Source organism: Halichoerus grypus, chromosome 13 (assembly GCF_964656455.1).
Source record: "Halichoerus grypus chromosome 13, mHalGry1.hap1.1, whole genome shotgun sequence".
In the NCBI taxonomy this organism is placed as follows: domain Eukaryota; kingdom Metazoa; phylum Chordata; class Mammalia; order Carnivora; family Phocidae; genus Halichoerus; species Halichoerus grypus.
Genome location: NC_135724.1, coordinates 17,498,237 through 17,526,206, shown reverse-complemented (window position 1 = coordinate 17,526,206; position 27,970 = coordinate 17,498,237). Strand labels below are relative to the sequence as shown.

General features: G+C 43.3%; 1 pseudogene; it reads left to right on the top strand.

Annotated features, from left to right (window-relative positions):
• The first annotated feature begins 5 nt into the window (after positions 1 to 5).
• Positions 6 to 27,970, top strand: LOC118539091 (lipid transferase CIDEC-like; annotated as a pseudogene).

Below are 27,970 nucleotides of genomic sequence, written 5' to 3'. Positions count from 1 at the left end.
TGAAGATGAGGGTACCATTTAAGAAGCTAGTAAAGCAACATAATGAGGGCCTGAAGGAGTTACCACTGGAAGGAGGAGAAACTTTCAGGGATAGCATCAGGAAAAATGGCAGGGTGCAGAGGGGCCAGAATCTGCAACTGACTGGCAGACAGAAGCATGAAGATGAGCCAAGTTCCCCAAGCCAGGTGCTGGCGTTCGTAGGAGCAGGAGTTAGAAGGAAGGGAGGCCACTGAGGAGGGCTCTGCCCTACCAGGAGAAAGGCCAGTACAGCTAAGAATCAAGAGATGAGGGGCACCTGGGTGGTTCAGTCGTTGGGCGTCTGCCTTCGGCTCAGGTCATGATCTCAAAGTGCTGGGATCGAGCCCCGCATCGGGCTCCCTGCTCCGCGGGAGGCCTGCTTCTCCCTCTCCCACTCCCCCTGCTTGTGTTCCCTCTCTCGCTGTGCCTCTCTCTGTCAAATAAATAAAATCTTTAAAAAAAGAAAAAAAGAATCAAGAGATGACTCTAGACTAAAGGAAGGATCCCTTCTTTCTTGCAGATCTACCAGCAAGTGCTCAACCTGTCCAAGAAAGCATTGCTTAGAAGAGAGACGTCACGCCTACACTCAGATCTGATCAGTAACACTGCTGTGGCTATGTTTAACACAGTGTAGACACTGAAGATTTCAAGCTAGTTTGTTTCTCCTACAGACCACATGGAGTGGAGGGTGGGGAGAGGTGGGGATAAAGGGACATGATGGGTATTGTTTTAAAGATTCATTCATTTAGCAATAGCATATAGTAGGCACTCACTGTTCTAGTTGCTTGGATAGGTCAGTGAACCAATCAGGCAAATTGTATCTTTTTTTTTCTTTTAAAGATTTTATTTATTCACTTGAGAGAGAGAGAGAGAGCATGAGCAGAGGAGAGAGGCAGAGGTAGAAGGAGAAGCAGACTCCCTGCTGAGCTGGGAGCCCGACATGGGGCTCAATCACAGGACCCCGGGATCATGACCTGAGCTGAAGGCAGACGCTTAACCATCTGAGCCACCTAGGCTCCCCCGGGAAATTGTATCTTAAAAAGAGACAAATGCTTTGAAAAAAATAGAACAGGACTGGCTGGGAGGCGGCCACTGAGGGAGACTTCTAGGGTGCTATATAAGTTCTATTATCTTGACCTGGGTGATGGTTATATGAGTGTATACATATATAAGAGTTCACTGCCCTGTACACTTAAGATTTGTACATTAAAAAATAAATAATAAAAATAGAGCAGGGTTAAGAGATTAGGAGTGGGAGAAAGTTGCAATTTTAAATAAATGGTCAAGGTAGGCTTCATAAAGAGTTGGATTTGGAAAAGACTTGCAAGGACGTGAAGGAGTTTCATCCTAGGGGAGAGAAATTCCTTGAAAACTCATCTCACCTAGAACCTACCAGACAAAGCATGTTCAAATCCTGTCCTACTGAGTTTCCCTCCCGTGTTGCCTTCCCAGTCATTGAGAAGGCAACTCTCAGAGCATGTCAGCTACCCTTGCTGAGAAAGGAAGTAGCTCACCTCGAAGTCATGACTTTTGTCCTCTCTGAGAGAACCATGCCAAATTTCAGGGTGCCTTGTCAGGTCAATCCCTGAAAGTGTTTCATGAACACGATAAAGATTGATTTTGAAATGTATCTTACATAAGTTACTTCTTTGTCCTGGGAGCATCCCTGATCCCACCAGCCTCTGCACTTCTTTCTCAGCGTACTCTGATAGGATTGAATAAGCATTCCGGTTTTATGTAGAAGCCACTCCCGTTCCATAACCAACACCTTTCCCTTGCAAGGGGAAAAGAATTCCATGCTCGGGAAAATAATTAACAGAAACAGTCATTTCTAAGTAAGGCTAACAATGCTTTTCAGATTTTGCCAGTTTGCAATTTCCTGTTTCTTTTTGTTGTTGTTTTCTTTTTTCTCCTTCTCTCTTTTTCCTTTTTTCCTTTTCTTGGCAACACTCCTGTGCATTTCCATGATGTGGGTAGGAAGGCTGGGGAGGTTGCCAAGAGAACTAGCTCATTTTACTGAAAATTCATTTCCTAGAATTTTTTCCTACAAGATATGAGCTAAAGAATGAAAGATGTTTAAAAGGAGGGGATACTCCCTGTATTCACTTCTTCACTAAGCTCAGTGGTCACTTAAACTAAAGCATTTATTGCCAACAGAAAGGTATTCGAGCCATACTAGGTGCTATTGTAACCTGTGCTTGGCAGTCAAGATTAACTCAGTTGGAAGGCAAATTCTCCCCAGCCATTTTCTAGGACAGCTCCAGAATTCTAAACATGATAAGAAGGTACCTCTTGGGTGAGTCTGCCTTTGCAATAAGCTTCAAATAGTCTGCCCCACTTTCTTTTAAATGGCATTTTAAACAACAGATGTAGATGATACAATCTGTTGTCTCTGCACAAATTATTTTCCAAATTCCTTCTGATTTAATATGCTGGAATTCTACCTCCTTTACTACTTATTGACTTCTTTTTTCTGACCACCATTTTATTTTATTTTATTTTATTTTTATTTAAATTCATTTAGCCAACATATAGTACATCATTAGTTTTTGATGTAGTGTTCAATGATTCATTAGTTGTGTATAACACCCAGTGCTCATCAGATCACGTGCCCTCCTTAATGCCCATCACCCTGTTACCCCATCTCCCCATCCCCCTCTGACCGCCATTTTATTTAAGGGTTTTTTTTGTTGTTGTTTTTTATTTGACAGAGAGATAGAGAGTGTACAAGCAGGGGTAACGGCAGGCAGGGGGAGAGGGAGAAGCAGGCTGTCTGCTGAGCAGGGAGCCCGATGCGGGGCTTGATCCCAGGACCCTGAGATCATGACCTGAGCTGAAGGCAGACACTTAACGGACTGAGCCACCCAGGCCGCCCCCCCGACTGCCATTTTAAATAAAAAACTGGACTGCAAAAGAAACCTTAAACATCAGGTAACTGTGTCTCAGTTATTTTGTTACTACCCATGCTTAACATGCAAGAGATATCGGGGGAGGTAATATTTCTCAGCACATTATTATAGTTCACCTCTCTTTCTTTCATATTCATGAGTATGTAAATATTATAGAATTAGTCTAGTTATTTTTTACTACAAGGAGATTTTATATTACCTATCTATATGAAAATGTCATGAACATTACATTGAACTGAGCTGATAACACCAGTTAAACTTAATTCATATAATTAATCAACAGTTTTCCAAAATACCTGGTGACCGTTGTTAGTATATGTAGCCATGTTTTCATGTGATCCTAAGAAGTTTGTATGTATTACCTTCTGTTCTGTTTTCATCATGTACCACTGTGTCATGAAAACAGTTCACTTTTCCAACTTCATCCCTCATCCCTCACGAACTAAGCTCCCACTATTCCAAGCTGCTTGCAGTTCACTGAATTCTAAATAGCACTTGAAGGGGGTGCCTGGGTGGCTCAGTGGGTTAAACACCTGCTGTTGGCTTGGGTCATGATCTTGGGGATCCTAGGATCGAGCCCCACATCAGGCTTCCTGCTTCAATGGGGAGTCTGTTTCTCTCTCTGCCTCTGCTTCTCCCCACCCCCAGTCATGCATGTACTCTCCCCTTCTCTCTCTCTCTCAAATAAATAATCTTTAAAAAAAAAAAAATAGCCCTTGATGTTTCCTCTATCCTCCTGATTCATCTGCCTAGTCTCCAGCCAAAGTAACTTCCTCTGGGTAAGCCTTGCCCCAGATGCCCCCAGACAGTAGTTCCCATGGCATAAGGAAACCTTAATCCCACTGCATTTTAACTGTTTACCTGTAATCATTCCCCACATAGCCCTTTGAGACCCGAGCCTGAGTCTTATTCTTCTTGGTCTCTCTTGGCATAGAACATTGCTCTGGCATCCAAGTGCCTATTAATTCTTGTAGAATGGTCTGCATAGTCATCGTTCTCAATATTTATATTTTCTTCTGCTGATGATTTATTTAATCATTGCTATTGTTAAATATTTATGTATTTACCAGACTGGCTTCCAGAAATATCTGACCAACTATGACCCATCACTCTTTTAAAGGCTTCTAAACATCTTATTTTTCTCTGGTTCTTATTATTTAGTGGGTTGTGATTTGTCTTCCTTGACTTGTTTCTAGAAACGGTGTGCCTCCAGCACAAGAAAAGTTTGTGTTTTATTAGAACTAGGACATGATTAAGCCTTTGTTGCCAACACTGGAGCAATACAAAGAATGGTATTCAAATTCTTCCATAAAGTTATAGCAGCCTAGGCTATGTATGAGGACTGCCTCTTTAATTTTCCTAAACTGCCAGCCAGCGCAATGGTTGTCCCTCCCAATTAAGTGCAAAAACAAAACAGTAAGAAACAATTTTTCACTGATCACACTGGCAAAGGAAAAAAAAAGTCTGGACTTGCACTGCATTGACAGTGTTTATGAGGAAATGGGCATTCATAGGCGGTTGGTGGGTGTGTATTGTGTAACTCCCTTGGGAGGAAATACAGAAGCACATATCAAAACATACATGCCTTGTGCTGCAAGAATCCATGTCTAGGAATTTATCCTAGAGATATATTTGAGCATTTACACAAGGGTAAGTGTACACAAATATTCGTTGTGGCACGTTTTTCACTGCAAAAGACCAGAGGTGAAAAAAATAAAAATAAAAACAAAACAAAACAAAAGACCAGAGGTGGCCTCAGTGTCCATTAAGAGAGGTTACATCCATAAAACGGGATAAAAATCAGCCTTTTTTAAAAATTAGGAGATCTACTGCTTTTTGGAACATCTCCAAGATATATTGTTATGTGAAAATGCAAAGTACAGAAGAGTCTGTGTGTACAAATAAAATATATGTGATGTTTACAGCTTGTCTCCGTTTGTGTAACATATAAATAATATACATGTGTGTTATGTATTTGTGTGATAGATAATATGGAAGAATGCACCAGAAATTTTTAACAGTACTCATCTCTATGGAGGAGACTAATTTTTCACAAATGTCTTTGTACAGTTGAAATTCTTTTTTTTACTATGTCCCTGTATAATTTTTAAATTTAACTTAGTTTGGTCAAAGTAATAAATACCTATGGTTTAAAAACTCAAGTAGTACTACAAAGTTTCTAATGAAGGACAATAATGCCCCACCATTTCTCATGCTCAAATGATGTTCTCCAGAGAACTTTTTGTTGGTTCTTGCATTTACTTTCATAACACCAGTAACATGTTTATATTGCCATTTCTGATATTTTTCTGCCTTAGACATCATCTATGGACTTCCTGCTATGGGGGAGGAAGAGTTAACTGCCATGCATTCTATTCCCAGCACAACTATATGCCCACACACTCATTTACCCTCTCTCCCATCATAATTAGATTGCCATTTATACTTAAATCATGTTCCTCTCAGGATAGTCAAACACATAATTTATCAGTTTACATTCTTCCTCCTTGGGACACCCTCTGCTGGAGCCTTCTGTCCCCTGCTCCTGTGTGAATAGATTGCTGTCCTGCAGGACTTCCCTTCACCATCCTCCTGAGACTTCCTGCTACTTCACATTTCTTTCCTTCCTTCCTTCCTTCCTTCCTTCCTTCCTTCCTTCCTTCCTTCCTTCCTTCCTTCCTTCCTCCCTCCCTCCCTTCCTCCCTCCCTTCCTTTTCCTTCCTTCCTTCCTTCCCCTCCCTTCCTTTCCTTTTACATTTAGATCCCTGATGCATTTGGAATTTGTCTTGTGTATGATATAAAGTATTCCTCAAATTTTATTTTCTCAAATGGCTAACCACACATTCCAGCATCATTTATTAAAAGCCAACATTTGCCTCAGTGATGAGATGACACTTTTATCATATACTAATCAGACAGTTGCATCTGTTTCTCTTCCACTGTTCTGTTTCCTTCTGTGTACCAGCACCACACTGTGTTAATTAGGAAGCCTTTCCAGTTTTATTTAATATCTGTTGGAGCCCATCCTCTCTCATAGCTTTTCTTTCCCCACCCCATCCCCAGCCTTTTGGAAATATAATTGACTTGTAACATTGTGTACATGTCAGGTGTACAATGTGATGATTTGATACACATATATATTATGAAATGTTTACCATAATGAGGTCAATTAACACATATTCCTCCCCCCCCGTTTTTTTTTACAAATTAAAGTTGGGTATTAAGAAAGGGTTGAGGGGCATCTGGGTGGCTCAGTCAGTTAAGCATCCGATTCTTGGTTTCAGCTCAGGTCATGATCTTGGGGTCCTGGGATCGAGCCCTGTGTTGGGCTCCATGCTCAGTGCAGAGTTTGCTTAAGATTCTCTCTACATCTGGGGGCTTATGTCTTAACTCCCCCTTACCCGTGATATTGACAAATGCCTTGTGGTTAATTGCCTTTTTTCAAGGCCTTTTGCAGAAGTCATTTCTGCAAAGGCTGCAAAGCGGAATGTCAGTGCCGTCCTGTCTAAGCTGCGGAACAGGATGTTAGCGCTGTGTTATTTTAGCTGTCCTGACTTCATATTTTCTTGTTGGGGACCCTGGCCCTGACTACCTAACTGTCCAACTAACTCCTAACAACAGCAATTTTAGAACCCAAGAACTATCCATAAGGACAACGGATAGAGCTAACTGATAAAACCCATGCTACCCTCAAGACAACTTTATCCTCCAGATCATTAAGGACGTCATAGTACTAAAGCCTGTTGCTCCAACTTCTCTTTCCTGAGGATGAGGACGTTCCCAAGATGTTCCTCACATTCTCATGCATTGAGAATTCTAGCTGACTTTCCTTCCCCCATCCACTAATGAAAACAAATGCCAGTATTTAGAAGACATGCCAAAAAAAAAAAAAAAAAAAAAAGGCTTTTTACGGTATGCTTCATTTAAAAGTTATTTTTTTCATTTTTTAAATTTTGTTATGTTAATCACCATACATTACATCATTAGTTTTTGATGTAAGGTTCCATGATTCATTGTTTGCGTATAACACCCAGTGCTCCATTCAGTACGTGCCCTCTTTAATACCCATCACCAGGCTAACCCATCCCCCCACCCCCTCCCCTCTAGAACCCTCAGTTTGTTTCTCAGAGTCCATAGTCTCTCATGGTTCGTCTCCCCCTCCGATTTCCACCCCCTTCATTCTTCCCCTCCTGCTATCTTCTTCTTCTTCTTTTTTTTTCATTTAAAAGTAATTTTTAACCCCCTGTGCATTATGGGGCACCTGTGTGGCTCAGTCGGTTAAGCATCTGCCTTCAGCTTGGGTCATGATCCCAGGGTCCTGGGATCAAGCCCTGCATCGGGCTCCCTGCTCAGCGGGGAGCCTGCTTCTCCCTCTCCCACTCCCCCTGCTTGTGCTCTCTCACTCTCTCTCTGTCAAATAAATAAATAAAATCTTAAAATAAATGTGTTAAACCCCTGTCCATTAAAATCTAAATAATCTATGACATCTGATTGTGGAGCACCTGATAAAAAAATCACTCAACTTCCATCTTGTGAGTCAAATGTTACTGTGCGTCTCTGAGTCCCAGCACTTAAGTCCTGCACAAGCGTATGTCTTATGACTCACTTAAAATTAATTTCTCAAAAATGTTGACAATTAAATGTTGGCAGGTGATGAGGCTGACGCCGGCTGGTCCTAAGTAATGCCAACTGACAGCTAGTACAGAGCAGTGATTTTCAAACTTTTTTTTACAAAGTTTTCTCTCTCTTTTTTAACCGTTAAGACCTTAAAGCAGGAGTGTCACGTGAGGAGCTGACCTGTTTGAATCAACGGTGGGACCCCCGTGGCAGGTCTACCATGAAGCTTATGGTACTCAGCCTTCAGGGGCCCTCAAAGGCCTTGTGCCTAAGTTTGTATTTTTAATTTTGTAGTTGTTTTTTTTTTTTTAAAGAACCCATCCCTCCACCCCTTATATAAACCTTAGGCCCCATAAAACCTGGTTCCACCCCTGGCCAAGCCCCAGCACCTTGTCTCTTTCCCTCAACTTTTCAGCCCCGCTCCATGGAACCCCAAACCTCTGGGGAACAAAATAAAAAAAACACCTGGAAGGGGCAACTGGATGGCTTAGTCGGTTAAGCATCTGCTTTCAGCTCAGGTCATGATCCCAGGGTCCTGGCATCGAGCCCCGTGTTAAGCCTGCTTCTCCCTCTCCCTCTGAAGCTCCCCCTGCTTGTGGTCTCTCGCTCTCTCTGTCAAATAAATAAATAAAATCTTAAAAAAAAAAGAAACCCACCTGGAAGATGGTATAGTTCCTGGACTAGGAATCAGGGAGAGAGTCTGAGGCCTGCACCTGCTGGGGGCCTCTTGTATGCCTCCATCAGTTCACCTGACCTTTCTCAGACCGAGATCCATCACATGTAAAACGGGTGTGTGATGATCACCAGATGATCATCAAGGTCCCTTTCAAAACTGAAAGCTTTTGATCCAAAGTCCACCTCCATTGTCTCTCTCACACAAGCTCCCATCCTCGGGCTCGTTCTTCCTCCCTGAGGTGCTAGGAAACCTCATCCCACCCCCCCTGACATCCTGGGCTCCCCCCAGGCTCAGCCTAGGCCCACCTTCTTCAAGCAAGGACTTCAGGGCTCATGATGGGACAGCTTGCTCTTCTCCCCACGGTTCAGTACATCTTCTCTTGCTAGATGTCAGTTGAAAGAGAGAAATGACAGATCACAGCCACATGTGTTAACCCTTCCAAGACTATCTTCATTTTCGTTTTCCACAGAAATTAATGTTTTAGCTCAATGACCTAACTCTTGGTGGTTGGTGGTGAAATTTTAGGCAGCAGCTACAGCCTCGTCTGAGGAGAAGAGATTGTTCTTGAGCTCTTGGAGCAGGCATTCTTTCATAACCCCTCAAGTCACAAGAGGCCACCGTCCATTGTTCCAGAAGCAAGAGACCAACCTGAGTTGAAGGACACAAGAGTCCTGTCAACATGGGTACAAGGAGAACCTTATCTCTCTTGGAATGTCATTTGCACTCACACAATTGTTTGGATTAAGCAGTAGCGTGGTGGAGACTTCACTGGCTGAGCCGAACTTCTCCCTAGTCACACACCCTGACAGGGGTGAATTCCTCAGGCCCTCCTGGCTGCCCTAACACTCAGGGAAAGGAAAAACAGATGGTTAACTAAGAGAGATCACGGTCCTACAAGACATGAGTCTCCATCCGTTTACTAATGTCTTAGTGATTTACAAGGAAAAAGCATTCTTATGGGTCTCTGGGGGTTAGGCTATTGATAGACCCATAATTCAATTTCCTGGAGCCCTCACATCAGCCCCCCCCCCCGCCACCTTAATGATGTGGGAAACTGAGGTAGAAGGGAATGTAAATAAAATGTCCTGATAACCTGCAGTCCTTGGACAAGTACTTGAGGCCGGCAGAGTATGACATTCCTTCAGGAAACTCCCAACCGTCTGAATGTTAATGCTTTGCTAGAGGGAAAAACCACCTTAGCCTGACAGTGGCAAGACCTCCAGGATCCCAAGGGTCTTCTTCAGCATATCCAAGTCCTCTTGGATACCTCCCTGTGTCCTTACCTCCCCCAACTCCCAAGTATAGAATCAGTCACCCCTCACCACCCCAGGGCAGCAGCTCTTTCTGCCCACAGGTCCTGTCCCGTGCTTTAATAAAATCACCTTTTCGCCCCAAAGACATCTCAAGAATTCTTCCTTGGCTTTGGGCTCTGGACCTCACCAACATTCACAAACTACATCACCATGAGAGATAGAAACAACCTTAAAACCCTCAACCAGCCAGCCATTTTATACAGTTGGAAACTGAGGTCCCAAGGCCAGGGTATGGCAGAGCCAAACAAAATTAAGTTTTAATGACCCTAGCACAGCCCGCTTGCCCTTTTAAAGTAGGTAGGTGCAACTCAGTCCAATTACATGTAAATGCTTTTTAGCTATTAATAAAGCCAAATGACACTTTGTTGAAGATGGGGGGCATTTTGCACATTTGTAGCTTTAAAGAAACCAAAATAGGTTAGTATATACCCATTTGCCTAGGATAATGGGGACCCACTCAAGGAGACCATGAATTTAAACCCTGAATTCCAGAACTCCAGTCTGTGTGTTATTGAAAGGAAAAAGAAAAAAAAAAAAAAAGGAAACACCTTTGTATCAGCACTGGTGGATTATTGTTCCTCCCTCACAGGGTGGAAGATGAGAAGTTGGTCATACAAGTGTCACCTGTATTACGACCTGGAACTGTTTTGGAAGGAAGAGAGATTCCCAAAGCTTGAGCAATGCAAAAGTGATCCCCGCTCTGGGGAAACATGAGGTCATCTGCACATGTTGATTCCTGTTCTCTTACCCGCGGAGCATCTGGCTCCCCAGCGCTTCCCTCAGACCAATCTCTTTAGGCTGCTGTGGCTGCAAAATCTTTTCTGCACTAAGACTTCGAGAACCATCTTTGGAAAGCTGGGTTTTCATCTTCTTTGTGAATGGACTCAGGGCTGCATTTGTTTCATTCACTCCCTGAAGACTCACTGAGCAGGTCCTATGCACCAGCCCCTACAGTTGAGCTGGGGGGTCCAGCTAGCGAATAAGCCCCCTGCCTGCCCTGAAGGACAGGACAGCTCAGTGGGAGCAAGGGTAACGAAACAACTCTCTAGGGAGGGCGCCTGGGTGGCTCAGTCGTTAAGCTTCTGCCTTCGGCTCAGGTCATGATCTCAGGGTCCTGGGATCAAGCCCCGCATTGGGTTCCCTGCTCAGCGGGGACCTGCTTCTCCCTCTCCTGCTCCCCCTGCTTGTGCGCACTCTCTCTCTCTCTGTCAAATAAATAAATAAAATCTTAAAGAAAAAAACAAACCTGTAGGTAAGGTGGGTAGGAAGGCAAGAGTGGCTCTGGCACATTCTCAGAAGTCACAGAAGGCCTCTTGGAGGAGGTGACATCTAAATAGAGACGTAGAGGATGAGTAGGAGTTTCTGTCCTCCCCTTAGTCACTGTTCAGAGACAGCTGCCGTCATGTGACAGTTCCTCGCTCCAGATCTACAGAGCAAAGTAGCAATGCGGTGGCTAGAAAAAGAAAATGCCCTCCCTCTTCCTTCCCTTGAGGTCTGTAGACAGTACCACTTCATTTGCTCTGGAAGGAATCCAAAGCCAAGAGAAGAGTGGGGCTAAGGGCCAGGGATGCTTTCCTCCCCGGAGGACACTGAGTCAGGAAGTGCCAACCTTAGCACCATGGAGTTCATGCCCATTGGACTATTCTGGCAACAGGTAGCAGTGTTTATGACTGTGGGCTTCCTTCTCCCCCCTCTCGCTCCCACGTGTGTATATATGTGAATATATATATATATCTGTGTAACAGCTTTATTGAGATGTAATTTAGAAAGCATATTATTTACCCATTTAAAGTGTATGGTTTCATGGGTTTTAGGATACTCAGAGTTGTTCAACCCCCTCCACGATTTTAGAACATTTCATAACCTCAAAAAGAAACACTGACCCTTTAGCTATAACCCCTCAACCCTCCCATTTCTCTCAGCCCCTGGCAGCTGCTGACTACTTTGTCTCTATAGTTTTTGATATTCTTTTTTTTTTTTTTTAAAGGAGCCATTGTGGCTGAAGATAAAGGCAATGTGCTCCAGCTCCGTGGGTCCCCAAGGCCTTTTCATTTTTTTAATTAATTAATTTATTCATTCATTCACTCATTTATTCATCCATTCATTCATTTAAGTCATCTCTACACCCAACATGGGCCTCGAACTCATGACCCTGAGATCAAGAGTCACATGCTCTACCCACTGAGCCAGCCAGGCACCCGCAGTGTTTGCTCTTCTTAACATTTCAAACATTTCATATAAATGGAAGCACGTAATATGTGGTCTTTTGTGATTGACTGCTGCACTTCCCCTAATGTTTTCAAAGTTCATCTGTGTTTCACTCTTTTTTATAGCCAAATTATACACATGTGCTTCCGATGGGCATTGGACCAATCATCAGTCCTATACAAAAAATGCCACTGATTCACTGATTTGTTCTACAAACATGTATAAAGCAGACACCATGTGATGCCTAGGGTTTTTATGTCCCCCAAAGGTTACCAATTTATCTCCATGTCACCATCTTGATCACCACCATCCCAGTCTACCACCATCTATCTGCCTGCTGGACCGGGGAACTTCCCCAGAGTGAAATGTCAGCCTTCAACAGCGACCTCTTCACCCTCCATGGCTTCCCCTGGTCTCAGAATAGAGACAAAACTCCTGGGTGTGACCAAGTACCAACCCCTGCCCCCAGGCTGGGCCTCCCCCACTGCCATCGCAACTTCTCCCTATGGGCTCCAGCTGTCCTGTCTTCCCTCACCCTCTTACTTGCCAGGGACCCTCCATCTGGAAGCGTCTCCCTAGAACAGTCCTTCAGATCCCAGATTCCCTTCCAAGAGAAACCTTTCCCGACAGTCACATCCACACCCTCATAATTCATCTGATAGCATTCTGTATCTTTCCTTTGCCACAGAGCTTAAACCCAAGTTCAACTGGACATTTGTGATTGTTTGATTAAGACTTGCCTCCCCTCTAGACTTTAAGCTCTTTGAGGGTGGGTCTAGTTTTGCTCACCCTCGAGTCCCTGCGACCTAACAGTGTGTGCATTATAAACATAGAAAGGATGTAGGTACCAACATTTACAGAGTGCCCCCTATAACCAGACACTTCTACCAACTCTATCTCACATACCCTATGTGGAAGGTATTGTTAGTTTCGTTTCACCAATAAGATCAATGAAGCTGAGACAGTAAAAATGAATAACCTGCCAAAATCTGCTAAGCGGCCGAAGAGGATTCTCTCCTGGACCTATGGAATTCTCAGTTCTAAGATCTTTCCACGAATACCAGTTTGTTTCTGGAACCAAGAAGACAAATCCCTCCCATTCAAGAATTATTAAATAAGCCCCTGTTCACAAATGCCAGGTAAACATGGAAAGAGAGCAACAGGGCAAAATGTATCCTCCAAGGAGAGCATAAACCAAGGATTGCAGAGATCACAGCGAGATTCGCGCAGGGCCGTCAGGGGGAAAGTTTCCTGATATTTGAGACTCATAAAAAGAACCTCCCCACTGTTTGTCAGTTTCATTCTTATTGGCTTGCTGGAAGTCTGTTCTCACATTTCTAAATGGAGACTGAGTATTTCCTTTGGAATTTTCTTACATTGTTTTATTTTTGGGTGTCAACCTTTTTCATTTTAGTCCTGCAAAGAATTCACTGTGCATTTCCTTTGGGCGATTTTTTTTTTTTCTTTTTTTAGGGAGGCATTACCTCCACCAGAAAAAACCAGTTACCAGAGCCAGCCCCAGAGCTCGGCAGCCTTTGCACAGTTGTCACTGAGGTATTTTCATGTATAGGTTCTCCATCATTTTGGCGTGACCCCAGAGCACGTGAGCCAAGGTTCATCAGTGACCACACCCTCCTGGACCTGGTCCAGCAGCTGCAAGCTTTGTCATCATAACGCGAGTGGCTGCCTTCTTGATGACATAGTTATGTCATTAATAATAAAGAATAATAATTCTTTCAAACCAGGAATTTCCCAATTAATGTTAAATGGGAAGAGGATCAGTTGGGGCCCCTGGCAGTAAGTCATCTTCCTATTACAAAGGACAGCCCATTTATTTATTTATTTATTTATTTTATTTTTTTATTATTATTTTTTAAAGATTTTATTTATTCATTTGAGACACAGAGATACAGAGAGAGAGAGAGAGAAAGCATGAGCAGGGAGAGAGGCAGAGGGAGAGGGAGAAGCAGGTTCCTCGCCGAGCCAGGAGCCCGATGCGGGGCTCGATTCCAGGACCCTGGGATCATGACCTGAGCTGAAGGCAGACACTTAACCATCTGAGCCACCCAGGCGCCCCAAAGGACAGCCCATTTAAAGGAGTGACTTTTGCCCCACGGAACAGATTCCTTTTGCTCTGAGGCATGTTCTGGGTATGTTCTTCTGCAATCAAAACTGCTGTTTCCAACAGAGATAAATTTACTAAAAAATAATGTGTCTATACAGACAATTGAATATTATTCAGCCTTAAAAAGGAAAGAAATTCTGACACATGCTACAACATGGATGAAACTTAAGGATATTGTGCTCAATGAATTAAGCTGATCACAAAAGGACAACTCTTGGGGCACCTGGCTGGTTCAGTCAGAGCATGCGACTCTTGATCTTGGGGTCATTAGTTCAAGCCCCACGTTGGGGGTAGGGTTTACTTAAAAAAAAAAAAAAAAAAAAGGACAAATATTATATGATTCCACTTACAGAGGTTCCCAGAGTTGTCAAATTCATAGAAAGAGAAAGTAGAATGGTGGCTGTCAGAGGCTAAGGGGAGGAGGGGGAATGGGAAGTTTAATGATTATCAGTTTAGGAAGATGAAGAAGTCCTGGAGGTGGATGGTGTGGTAGTTGCAAAACAATGTAAATGTATGTAATGCCCCAGAACTGTACACTTAAAATGACAAAAATGACAAATGTCACGTTCTACATATTTTACCGCAAATAAAACAATGTGTCTGGGAATTTCTTTTGAAGTCTCGCCTGTTGTCCTTCTAATTGTTCATGAGTTGCACTTTGGTGTAGCATGCCCCCTACCGCCTGAACCTTGTTTCGCAAAGTGAGGTCCCTGGACCGGCAGCCGCGCCATCAGCTGGAAGCTCAGGCTCACCCCAGACCTACTGAAGTGGAATTTGCATTTAACAGGATCTGTGGGGTTCTGAGAAGCACAGCTGCAGACCAGGGGCACTCAAGCTTGACGGCACATTGGAATCACCTGGGAAGCTTCAACATCCTGATTTCATTGAGTATGGCCAGGCAGCAGGATTTGCAAGTGCTCCGCAGGGAATTCTAATTTGCCGCCAAAATTCGAATTGCAACCACAGCTGGGACCTACCCATCCAGGCCAAAGACTTGGACTTTAGCATTTTCCTGATTTTCTCATCTCAGCGCTCGGACATTGTTTCTGAATGGAATACTCTGAAGTTCTGTTTGAAAAGTCTCATCATCATGGTTTTTTTCATGATCTAAATTCGTATGACAGAGACTCCTTATGACCTCTTGTCTAATTGAACTTACCAGTGGGGCATGAAGAATTTTATATTGCTCAGTTTTCTAGATAACCGAAACTTACCCCTTTTGTGACAAAATTTTTCTAAAGATTTTAAATCATTTGGAAGTAAATATTTCTGGGGCGCCTGGGTGGCTCAGTCGTTAAGCGTCTGCGTTCGGCTCAGGTCATGATCCCACATCGGGCTCCCCGCTCAGCGGGAAGCCTGCTTCTCCCTCTCCCACTCCCCCTGCTTGTGTTCACTCTCTTGCTGTGTCTCTCTCTGTCAAATAAATAAATAAAGTCTTAAAAAAAAAGGAAGTAAATATTTCTCTTTTTAAAATATTTTATTTATTAATTTGAGAGAGACAGTGTGAGTCGGGGGAGGGACAGGGGGACAAGCAGACTCTCTGCTGAGTGGGGAGCCCCACTCTGGGCTGGATCATGACCTGAGCTGAAGTCAGATGCTTAACCGACTGAGCCACTCAGGCATCCCCTAATTCATTCTTTAAAACTTTGGGACTAACCTAGTCTCTCATCTTGCAGAGGCACAGAGTTTGTTTCTCAGTTCAAACATTTTTATTTTATTATTTTTTTAAAGATTTTATTTATTTGTCAGAGAGAGAGACCGAGTGCACAAGCAGGGGGAGCGGCAGGCAGAGGGAGAAGCAGGCTCCCCGCTGAGCAAGGAGCACGATGCGATGCGGGGCTCAATCCCAGGACCCTGGGATCATGACCTGAGCTGAAGGCAGGTGCTTCACAGACTGAGCCACCCAGGCGTCCCTTAGTGCAAACATTTTTGACATAACTCCTCCCCTTGATAAACACTGTACTGCAGCATGTAATAATAATTGTATACAATCAGCTTTCATGTTACTAATAAAAAGAATAATCTCAATTTTAACACATTAGTTCTTATTTCATTCATAGTTTTCACTATGACACTAAGCGTACATTTTTTAGTTTTTTTATGGAATGACTTTTTGAGGAAGGAAGCAGTATGTCGATTTACATTCTGGGATAAAACCCTTAATCGGTGTAACTACTCCAGAAGTTTTCTGGTCATTACAGCTACACCATCAAAACTCATTCCTACATAAATCTGAAACTCCAAGCTACATTTAATTGCCAGTATAATCCCTCAAAATTTTATACAGTTCAGAGCTAATTGTGTCTATAGCCAATGAAGCTGAGAGAAATAATTCTTCCTTCATAATGCCATTCTGTTCAAAATATACTTTAAACATTATCATTAGCAATTTCTGTTCCTTTATCAAGTTGCAATGAAAACACTAGCTTTACTTGTTCAGTTGGTTGGTCTATAGCATCAGTCAGTTCCTGAAAATATTGAGCTATGGTATCCTAGACAAATGGTTCTTGAGCCATCTTCTTTGCCACGGATTCACCTACTTCCAAGCAAACCTTCGATTCAGTCTTTTGCTAGCGTCTCAGCAATTGTACTTTTTGAAATTTTATTTTATTTTATTTTAATATTTTATTTATTTGAGAGAGAGTGAGAGACAGATCATGAGCAGGGGGGAAGGGTAAAGGGAGAAGCAGACTCCCCACTGAGCAAGGAGCCCGATGCAGGACTCGATTCCAGGACCCTGGGATCATGACCTGAGCTGAAGGCAGACAACCTACTGAGCCACCCAGGCACCCCGAAATTTTATTTTATTTTAAAGTAGGCTCCACACAGGGGTGCCTGGGTGGCTCAGTTGGTTAAACCTCCGACTCTTGATTTCGGCTCAGGTCATGATCTCAGGGTCCTGAGGTCGAATCTGCTTCTCTCCCTCTGCCCCTCGCCCTGCTCATACACTTGTGCGCGGGTGCGTGCGTGCGCTCTCTCTCAAATAAATAAATAAAATCTTTTTTTTTTAAGATTTTATTTATTTATTTGACGGGGGGGGGACACAAGCAGGGGAAGTGGGAGAGGGAAAAGCAGGCCCTCGGCTGAGCAGGGAGCCCGATGTGGGACTCGATCCCAGGACCCTGGGATCATGACCTGAGCCGAAGGCAGACACTTAACCCGCATCGGGCTCCTTGCTGAGCAAGGAGCCTGCTTCTCCCTCTGCCTGCCTCTGTCTCTCTCTCTCTGATAAATAAATAAAATCTTGAAAAATAATAATAATAAATCTTAAAAAAAAAAAAAGAGTACTCATGACCCCAAATCAAGAGTCAGATGCTCCATGGACTGAGCCACCAGGTGCCCCAGCAATTGTATTTTTTAATCTGAGTAAGCCAACGCACGGCTTCATAAGACACCTGCAAAGTGCCAACGTTTGTAAGTGACCTGCTGAACAGCTACTCCCATCAGCTTTTTAATCCGTTACTCTTTCCTTAAAAGGATCATTTGGTTTGGAACTCTTCCTGTTTTGCATGTAAGTGCTGCTTAAGTTGGGGTGGTTCTGTTGGTTCATCACACTGTCCATTTCTACAAATAATGCATCACTGTTTCGGCATTTTGCCATCAATGATGCCTACGAAATCAAATCAATAAACCCACAAACATATCTGAGCCAAATTACTATGATGATTTCAGTCTTCCTTTCTTTGAAATAACTTCTGTTTTCATCATTTGGTTTCCTACTGCTGCCACTTTGGGAAAAAGTGTCTTTCCTCAACAAAAACAATCCAGGGAGCTTATCTCACTAGCAGTAAATTCGAGTTAAGAAATCGTACTCCCACACCAAGATCCTTAACTTAATCACATCTGGAAAGTCCCTTTTGCTATTTCACAGGTTCTGGAGATTGGAACACGAATGTCCTTGAGGGCCTTTATTCTATCTACAGATAGACATGACTTTCAGGGAAAGCGCCCTGCTCTTTCGTTCTTTCTGCAGAATGGAGCACAGATGAGTCATTGGGCTCAGGAGCAGCAGGGTTGGATCATGAGAAGATTAACAACCACATGTAGAAGACTACAGAGTAATCTAGGTAAGAAAGTGATTCCTGGTATGGCTGGGATTGCCATACTAGCTTGGACCTCTACGCGTCGGAGAAATAAACCTCTATCTCACCGAAGCCAGTATTATTTGGGGTCTTCTCTATTATAGCAGTGGACCTGCTAACCTAATTAATTTCACCATCAAAAGAAAAAATATAAGATGAGGGGAGGGAATGAGGGACCGAGGGACAAAAGTCAGATTTTACTTCCTAGGTTGGCTCAAAAACAATTTCGAATATGTGGAAGAATGTGACAACTACCTATAATTCATACAGGGGCGCCTGGGTGGCTCAGTCGTTAAGTGTCTGCCTTCAGCTCAGGTCATGATCCCAGGGTCCTGGGATGGAGCCCCGTGTCGGGCTCCCTGCTCAGCCGGGAGCCTGCTTCTCCCTCTCCCACTCCCCCTGCTTGTGTTCCCTCTCTCGCTGTCTCTCTCTGTCAAATAAATAAATATTAAAAAAAAAATTTAACTATAATTCATACAGAGAAATAAAATTCCTCAAGTGACAAATGCCTTTGCTTTCATTTCTTCTCTTGCAAATTGGTCAAGATTCAGATCCACGTCCTGATAACCACCTCATGTCAGTGACCTCCACTCTGGGGTTAGACTTTGGCAATCCTGTCCTTTGGTCTCTACCGAAGGATAGACACACGGCCAGTGTTTCCACAGGCTCAAGGGCTACGGTTACTGAATTCTCATCTCAGGATGAATTCCCTAAGTGTTGGCCATCTTATGAAGCAGATAAGCCTTGTGTTTAGAGCAGGCTTGTCTACACGTGATCCTGCCATTTCACTTCAGGGCTGAGTTGGAGGTGAATGACCACGAGCTTATCTGGTTGGAGTCCACATTCCACAGGGCACCGACAGGCAACAGTGGAGGCTGAGTAATCAGATGTGGTTTTTGACAAGATGGTTTCAAGACCTGCCTTTCAGAGCACGGTCTGCAGCCTGTCATCTCCAGGACTGCGGTCTGGAGTGGCGAAATGGCAGATACTGCCTTCCTACCCGCTCCAGTATAAGCTCTCCTAACAGAAGGATTCTACAAAGTGTCAGTCCTTTCTTAGCTGGTGGGTAGAAAGAGCTGCAGCTTCATGTCTGGCTCTTTAACACTTTGGGGGCATACAGATCTGACTTCATGTGCAAGCATCCTTATCTTCTTTTATTACTTGCAGTTTTCCTCCTGAAGTAGAGTCCTTAGGTTCAATTAGCTTTATAAGCTATTATCAAAATAACAATAGTAATAGTAGTATTGAAATATGGTGTTTTGGGGGGCACCTGGGTGGCTCAGTGGGTTAAGCGTCTGCCTTTGGCTCAGGTCAGGTTCTCAGTGTCCTGGGATTGAGCTCTGCATGGGGCTCCCTGCTCATCCAAGAGTCTGCTTCTCCTCTCCTTCTGCCCCTCCTCTCCGCTTGTGCTCTCTCTCTCAAATAAAATAATAATAATAATAATGTATTTTTCCACATTCCTAAGAAATTTGCCATGAAACATTTAAGGCATTTTTAAAATATTTTATTTATTTATTTGACACACACACACACTGAGCATACAAGCAGGGGGAGCAGCAGGGGAAGAGGGAGAAGCAGGCTCCCTGCTCAGCAGGGAGCCTGATGCGGGGCTCCATCCCAGGATCCTGGAATCATGACCTGAGCCGAAGGCAGATGCTTAACTGACTGAGCCACCCAGGCACCCCCATTTAAGACATTTGTAAAGGGGTGAAGGGTGCTACAGAAAACATGCATGCACCCACCACCCAGCCGGAGTAATACCATATTGCCACCACTCCTATTTCTTTCTCTCTGAATTTAGCTTACCCTTAATTTGGAATGTATCATTCTCAGGCATTTCTTTATATTTTTAATACGTATGCATATATTTCTAAGCATATTATTTAATTTTATATATTTTGAATGTAAATAGAATAGGATATGTATTCTACTGTAACGGTTCTTTCTATTCAACACTGAGAGGTCCATCAGCTTGATATGTGAAGCTCTAGTTCATTAACTTTCACCGTTATTTAGTATATGTATGAATACATACTACAATGTATTCTCCGGTGGATATGCACATAAACATGTCTTTTATTTTATTATTATTTTTTTTTAATAATTTATTTATCTGACAGAGAGAGACACAGCGAGAGAGGGAACACAAGCAGGGGGAGAGGGAGAGGGAGAGGGAGAAGCAGGCTCCCCGCGGAGCAGGGAGCCCGATGCGGAGCTCGTTCCCAGGACCCTGAGTTGAAGGCAGATGCTTAATGACTGAGCCACCCGGGCGCCCCAAACATGTCTTTTAAAAATAAAATAAGTTTCTTTGTACACAGTGTCAATTGCGGCACCTGGAAGTGTTTCTTCTAGATCTGCGCTGTCCCAGACGGTAGCTACAAACCACGTGTGCTTACTGAGCACTTGAAACCTGCCTCGTCTAAACTGAGATATGATGTGGCTATAAAATAGTAAAATAGATGCCAGATATTGAAGACTTAGTATAAGAAAAGGTAAGTAATCTTTATATTGATAAACTCTTGGATATATTGGGTTAAATAAAATAGATACTTATAATCAGTTTCTCCTGTTTCTTTATACTTTTAAAAATGTGGCTACTAAGAAACTTAAAATGACATGTGTCTCACATTTCTGGCTCACGTTATATTTCTACCGGTCAGTCCTGCTCCAGACGGCCATTTCTGGCCCAGGGCCTTGTCTGCCTCGCTCGTCACTGTAAACCCAGTGCCCAGAACAGCAATGGAAAAAGGAGGTGCACAGGATGCACCTGCTGAATGAATGAATGAATCAGCAAATGCCCACATGAATGAATGAAGGTGATTGCTTTTATAATTCTACCTCTTTAACCCTTCACTCTCAAGGAGGTTATATAAAGTTGTCTCAGAATGAAATTCTTTTAGAAATCCCCACTTGTCTGTTTTGTCACTTGGACACAAGACCCTCCCCGTACGCAGGAGGGTAGAGGTTGACCCTTGTCTCTGGGGAAGGTCCACCAGCCTCGGCAGCCTGGTACAGCTGTGTTTGTGCTTGTGTTCAAGCCCTATTGCTATGTGCTCTCACCGGGCCCAACTTCGTGTGTGTGCTGACGTAGGTGGGAAAGTGGGGATGTCTTTTTCCAACCAGTAAACACTAAACTGTCAGAGGACATCTTCTGGAATCTGCCAGATCTTTTGTTCTCAAGAATATTTTAGTCAAAAATAATAACTTTCCCTCTGCCTGTCCTCAAGTCATACTAATTTTTTATACTCATTTTTGATGCAACTTTTTGCAAGAAGATCAGTCCTGCTACTCTCATAATTCCAGTGTTTTCAAAATAGATGGGGTTCCTGAGCCACATGGGCAAAGGCACACATACTTTCCTTTTGGAGTTGAAATTTGGTTTCTTTGGGTTGATTATGGGGGAGGTGTGTGCTCCATCCTCTACCATTCTCTTATTTTGCAAAATCTCCAACTCTGAGTGTTCTTGCTTCCTATTCAAGAAGAGCAAGTTCAAAACCAATAATTCTATCAGAGAATCCTGGGCAGATTCTCATGTTTAGAACTTTGAAATAATGGCTACTCGTTTCAAGCTACGTTTAGATACTTAAGCAAATAGTCAATTATCTGCCTCCTGAGCCAGCAACCCTCAGCGCACCTGCCCCTTCATCTGTTTCACAGACGGCAATGTTTCAGTACCAAGGATGGAGGGTGTTTGGCTGGAGAGGTGGCTGGCTGGACAGTGGTGCGCTTGGCATACGGTCCTAGAGGGTTTGAACTTAAATGTACAATGTAAATCTAAAACCTAATAGGAAAAAAATAGGAGGAAATTTATGGAATCTAAGACTAGATGAAGAGTTTTTAGACTTGACATTGAAAGTACAATCCATAAGGAAAAATTGATAAATTAGACCTCATCAAAATTAAGAATTCTTCCTTTGTGAAAGAGGGTAAGAAGGCAAACTATGGATTAGGAGAAAATGCTTGCAAACCACATATCTAACAAAGGACTTATATCTAGAATATATAAGAAGTTCTCAAAAAACCCAAACCATCCAATTAGAAAATAAACAGATATCTCACTGGAAAGCATATACAAATGATGAATTTTTTAAAAAAACCCAAACAATCCAACTAGGAAATAAACAGACATTGCACTGGAAAGCATATACAAATGACAAAGCACACAAAAAGATGTTCAACATTATTAGCTCTTATGGAAACGCAAATTAAAACCACAATGAGATATCACGATAAAGTTAATCAGAATCACTAAAATAAAAAATACTGATGACATGAAATGCTGGCAAGTCTATAGAATCACTAGATAGGAATGTAAAATGGTACAGCCACTCTGGAAAATAATTTGGCAGTCTCTTAAAGAACTAAACAGGCTCTTCCCGTATGTCCCAGCAATTGCGCTCTTTGGCGTTGATCCCAAGAAATAACTTAGGGTCATGTAAAACCTACACACAAGTGTTGGTAGTGGCTTTATTCATGATACCCCAAACTGGAAATAGCCCAGATGTCCTTCAATGGGTGAATGGTTGAACAAACCGCCATGCATCCATGCCATGGAACACTGCTCTGCAATAACCAGGAATGAACTAATGATACACACTGCAACTTGGATCAAGGGAATCAGTTTGAATGAAAAAAGCCAATTCAAAGGTTATATATTGTATGATTTCATTTATAGAACATTCTAGAAATAACAAAATTATAGATAAGAAAAGACCAGTGATTGCCAGGAGTTAAGGGTGGGAGTTGGGAGGATATAAAAGGGAAACATGAGGCAGCTGCATGGTGATGGAACAGGTCTGTATCTTAATTGTAATGCTGGTTACATGAAGATACACCTTCAATAAAATTGCACAGACACACACACACACAGGAGTGCTTATGAAATTGGTGACGTCTGAATAAGCGCTGTGGATCATATAAGCAGTCAGTTTCCTGGTTTTCATACTATACTGTAGATGTTACCACTGGAAGAGGCTAGACAAAGTTCGCTGAACTTCCCTGGGTGGTTCTTATTCCGGCAACCTCTTGTGAATCTATCATTATTTCAAAATAAAAAGTTTTTTAAAAACTGCACTTGGGGGGCACCTGGGTGGCACAGTCAGTTAAGCATCTGACTTCGGCTCAGGTCATGATCCCAGGGTCCTGGGATCGAGCCCTGCATCTGGTCTCGGTGCTCAGCAGGGAGTCCACTTCTCCCTCCTCTTCTGCCCCTCCCCCAACTCGTGCACACATGCGTGTGTGTGCATGCGCGCGTGCACGCGCGCGCGCGCGCTCTCTCTCTCTCTCTCTCAATAAAATCTTTTAAAAAATAAAATATAAATAAAATAAAAACTGCAGTTGGATATGAAACAATTATTTAATTTGGAATTGCCTCAGGATATATACATTTACAGAACTTATTTTGCACCTAATACTAATTTGCTTTGGTAAGTGTATCTACTTATAAATCTATCCTGCCATTCGGTGCCCTGTTCTGTTCTGTTAAGCACAGGGTTAAACAGCATTTTTGGTATGACAGTCATGGACTGTTCTGACTTTCTAGATGTTTGCTAGCAGTGTCTAGAAATGATATGTGGGCAGTAAGTGGGTCAACTGGTTTGAATGAATGTGGTTACTTTGTAAACATCTCATGGTAGATCCTGTTAGAACACATACAGATTCTGTGCTTCCCCATGATGGTAGTAAACTTGCTTGGCCTTGGGGGGTTGGAGGGTTATGAGTATTTTTCATAACTATCATTTCCTGAACTTGACCTTTATTATACTTTCCATATTTGCTAATACACGATATACTTGAAGTGTGTCTTTAAAATTATGTGACTTTGGGGGCGCCTGACTGGCTCAGTCATGGAGCATGTGACTCTTGATCTCGGGGTTGTGAGTTCAAGCCCGACGTTGGGTGTGATTACTTAAAAATTTAAAAATAAAAACAAATAAATAAATAAAATTATGTGACTTTTTAAAACCCCGCAATACCATTCTGGCCTCCTATTATGTGCCAATTTTTTTGCATATATTATTTTATTTAGGACTCCTATTAATCCAATTAAAAATGTTTTCTTCCTTTCCTAAAACATAAACGTGAGAAGTTATTTATCTGAATAAATGGTCCATGAACATTGTTAGTCCAGCAATGCTATTATTGCTCACAGCACTGTTGAAACTCTCCTTTAGGGCTTTTTGGGGGGTAGGGGGACTCTGTGGCATATTCTTTTTTTTTTTTTTAAAGATTTTATTTATTTATCTGACAGAGAGAGACACAGTGAGAGAGGAACACAAGCAGGGGGAGTGGAAGAGGGAGAAGCAGGCTTCCCGCCGAGCAGGGAGCCCGATGCGGGGCTCGATCCCAGGACGCTGGGATCATGACCTGAGCCGAAGGCAGGCGCTTAACGACTGAGCCACCCAGGCGCCCCTCTGTGGCATATTCTTTTGACTGCTCTCAGTTGTAGAAAATTTTCACCTTTTAAAGTTTAGAACTTTATCTACCTAGATCTGTCATCAAAAGTAATTCAGCACAAATTAAAACAACAAGGTAGTATTTTCTACTTGCAGGCTTACAGAAACTCATCTCTAGTACCAGCAAGGATGCTGAGAAGCCAGGAGCCCTCTGCACTACCAGGGAGAGTATGATTTGCTACAAGTTTTTGGAAAGCAATTTGGCAATATATATGTCCAAAGCCTTTAGAAATGTGCAAACATTTTAAGGAGGTATTCCAATTCTGGGTATGTATCCTGTATTTTAAAGTTTATCCAAAGTGATGTCCACTGCCACCGATATCTAATGGAAGATAATGCAAACCTAGCCCATTGCCTACAGAATATATTCTAACCCCCAATTTACTGTAAGGTTACTTCTATTCTCCCCTGGGGAGTCCTGGTAGAGCCATCAAAGGAACCTATTATCCCCTGCTGCGGATCTCAACTAGAGGAGGTTGGGAAAACTGCACCACACCCACCCTTCGCGAGCAGCCTAAAGTTCCAGCTAATTTCAGTTGCATCTCTAAGTATGAATTAGAGTAGTCGGCATCTGCTTTGCCTGTGTAAAGAGCCCAGGGCGCGTACTGCAGTAAGAGTTCAATAATTCTGATTTCCAGCATGTTACTCATAAACGCACACTGCCTAGGACTACTATTTTGATGTAAGAATCATTTAAGTGTGTATACTCCCCTGTGCTCATTTGCAAATCAATCCTATTCAAAGACTTTCATCATCTACGGCCAGACCACCCTGAATGTGCCCGATCGGTCAAAGACTTTTCATCAATGGCATTGTTAGCTTTTGCATTTCCTTCTCAGCTGTTTTTGTTTTAGGGTTTTGTTTTGCTAACATCTCACCATTCTCTTCCATCCTGCCCCCAAATTTAACCTCCTATTTCAAGGGCTTAAAAGTATTTATACTTTCAATACCGGGAGCAAATTAATCCTTGTACACACTTTAAAGGGATCCTGTAACAGCTTTCAACATCTCTCACTCACCCCCTACTGTTTATTGCCCCTGTACAATGCCCATCCCTGTTCCTTTCTTATTTTGTTAGATGTGTAAAATCATTGCCACCCCTACCTGCCCATTACTACAAACCGGACTTTGAACTGGACCTGGAGGAATGTAACCTAAATTGGAAGACGTTCCACTTGCCCCAGGAATTTGGAGTTGGGGCAGGAAGATTGTCTCTTCGGGATTTGGACATAGGGGCTGAGCAAGTGATCTGTGAAGGACTAGCTAGAAGAGCAAGAAGACGTGGGGTTAAATCACCACTTGGGGACAGCTGCAGGGGAGGCCAGGGAGGTGGTGGTGACCAATGGGGGGAGGGGAGCGGAGAGGAGGAAGGAGAGACAGAGGGAAACTGTCTGAAGCTGGTATTCCCAATCTTGAAGTTCAGTGGGGTTCCTTGGGGTCCTATTTGTTTACAGTAAAGCTCCCTTTACATGACTAGCATAAATGAGTTTTGGTTAATGACACCAAATAATCCTTGAATCAGATTCTCAGAGTGGGTCTTCAAAACAAAGATTATATAAACTAATGAATAAATATTAACCATATTAGGAACAAATCCTATTCATTTTTCATCTTTTTCTGCTTTTAAAAAAATGTGAAATATGCCATCCATATAGAAGAGTGCATGCAATTTATATGTAAGGTCTAAAACAACCTCTGCTTGCGGCACCTGGGTGGCTCAGTCGATTAGGCATCTGCCTTTGGCTCAGGTTCTGATCTCAGGGTCCTGGGGTGGAGCCCCAAGTTGGGCTCCCTGCTCAGTGGGGAGTTTGCTTCTCCCTCTCCCTCTGCCCCTCCTCCCCAGTTATGCTCTCTCTCTCTCAAATAAATAAATCTTTAAAAATAAATAAATTTTAAAAAATAAATAAAACAACCTCTGCTTGAAACTACGCACATGTTTTATGAATTCTTCTGGGCCAGACAGTAAATATTTCTGGCTTTGCAGGACATCCAGTCTCCATCAGAACTTCTGTAGAATGTTTGTAGCACTAAAGCACATAATTAATGTGGTTCTCTTCCGATAAATTTTATTGTAAAAATAGCAGCAGGCTGGATTTGGCCCAGAGGTCATCATTTAAAGACTATGGCTTAAAACAGAATTATTTCCCCAGGTTTAAAGAATTTTAATGCTAAGTCCTGCACAACCACCACCCAGGTCAATAACACAGATAACACAGAAGTTTCCATTGGCCCATCCTGGACGATAAATCCTCTCTCCCTTCGAGACATAGCCACTGTTCTGATCCTTGTGATGTACATTTTCTTGCTTCTCTTTACAGCTTTGCCAGCTCTGTATGCATTACTAGACAGGATAGCTTATTTTTGCCTGTTATTGAAATTTTGATAAATGGAATCCTAACTGACTGTGTTCTTCTTTTTCTCTTTTTTCTCCTCCCCCAGGCTGATATAATCTCTCCCAGACATGAAGATAGAGGAAATATTCCCCAGAGGCAGAACTGTAGGGGGGTTAGGAGGCTGTGGATGTGGTACAAGGCATACGCCATGAAGTTCCTCAACTTTTTCTACCCTAAGTCCCTCTTCACATGTGTGGCAGTGAGCACCTCGGTGATGTCCCTGTAGCCACTGCTGGAGCCCAGTCTGGAGGCCTCCAGGGCCCAGCCCTTCGGAGCAAGCACCGCGAACCAGAGTGTGCAGAAGGGCATTGTGACGCACAGTCTGGATGGGCCTCTTCCAGGTCCGGGACAGCCTGATGCTGACAGACAAGCCCTCTCCCTGGTGCTGGAGGAGGATGGCACCACCGGAAAGACAGAAGACTACTGGGCGCCTGGGTGGCTCAGTCGCTTAAGTGTCTGCCTTCAGCTCAGGTCATCTCAGGGTCCTGGGATTGAGACCCGTGTCGGGCTCCCTGCTCAGTGCGGAGCCTGCTTCTCCCTCTCCCTCTGCCACTCCCCTGCTTGTGCTCGGTCTCTTTCTCAAATAAATAAAATCTTTTTTTAAAAAACCCCAAAAAACAGAAGAGTATTTCCAAGACAGTGGACAGTGTTCATGGTCCTCCAGAAGGGGCAGAAATAGCAGTCTCCATCAGAGCAGATGAGGTCCCCCCTACTGGGGGAGAACACTGAAAGCCTAGGGGAAGTCTTTAAGGGGTGCCAACCACATGCTTATCTCGATGCAAGAGACAAGGTACTAATTCTCTCCCATAAGCCTGCCGGGAAGATCGAAGTGACCCGCATAACCTATGGCTTGTACAAGGTGAACCCACAGGATTTCATTGGTTGGTTGACAGTGAAGGCGACTCAAAATAGCACATCCTCCATTTCGCACCGCTACAGGGTCACACACTGCTACAGGGTCAAGTGCATCATGAAGGAAGCTCTTTGCTGGCCCCTCTTCAGCATGTAAGCCATAGGCCCGATGCTGCTCAGCACCTCCTGTTACATGCAGCAACTCCTGGGTGCCACAGAGGGAGGGCGGCCCACAGGCAAGGTCTCATCCCTCATCCCCACCAGGCTGAAGATACTACAAGGAAGGCCCAAGTTCTTGGAGGCTTTCCCAGCCAAAGACTAG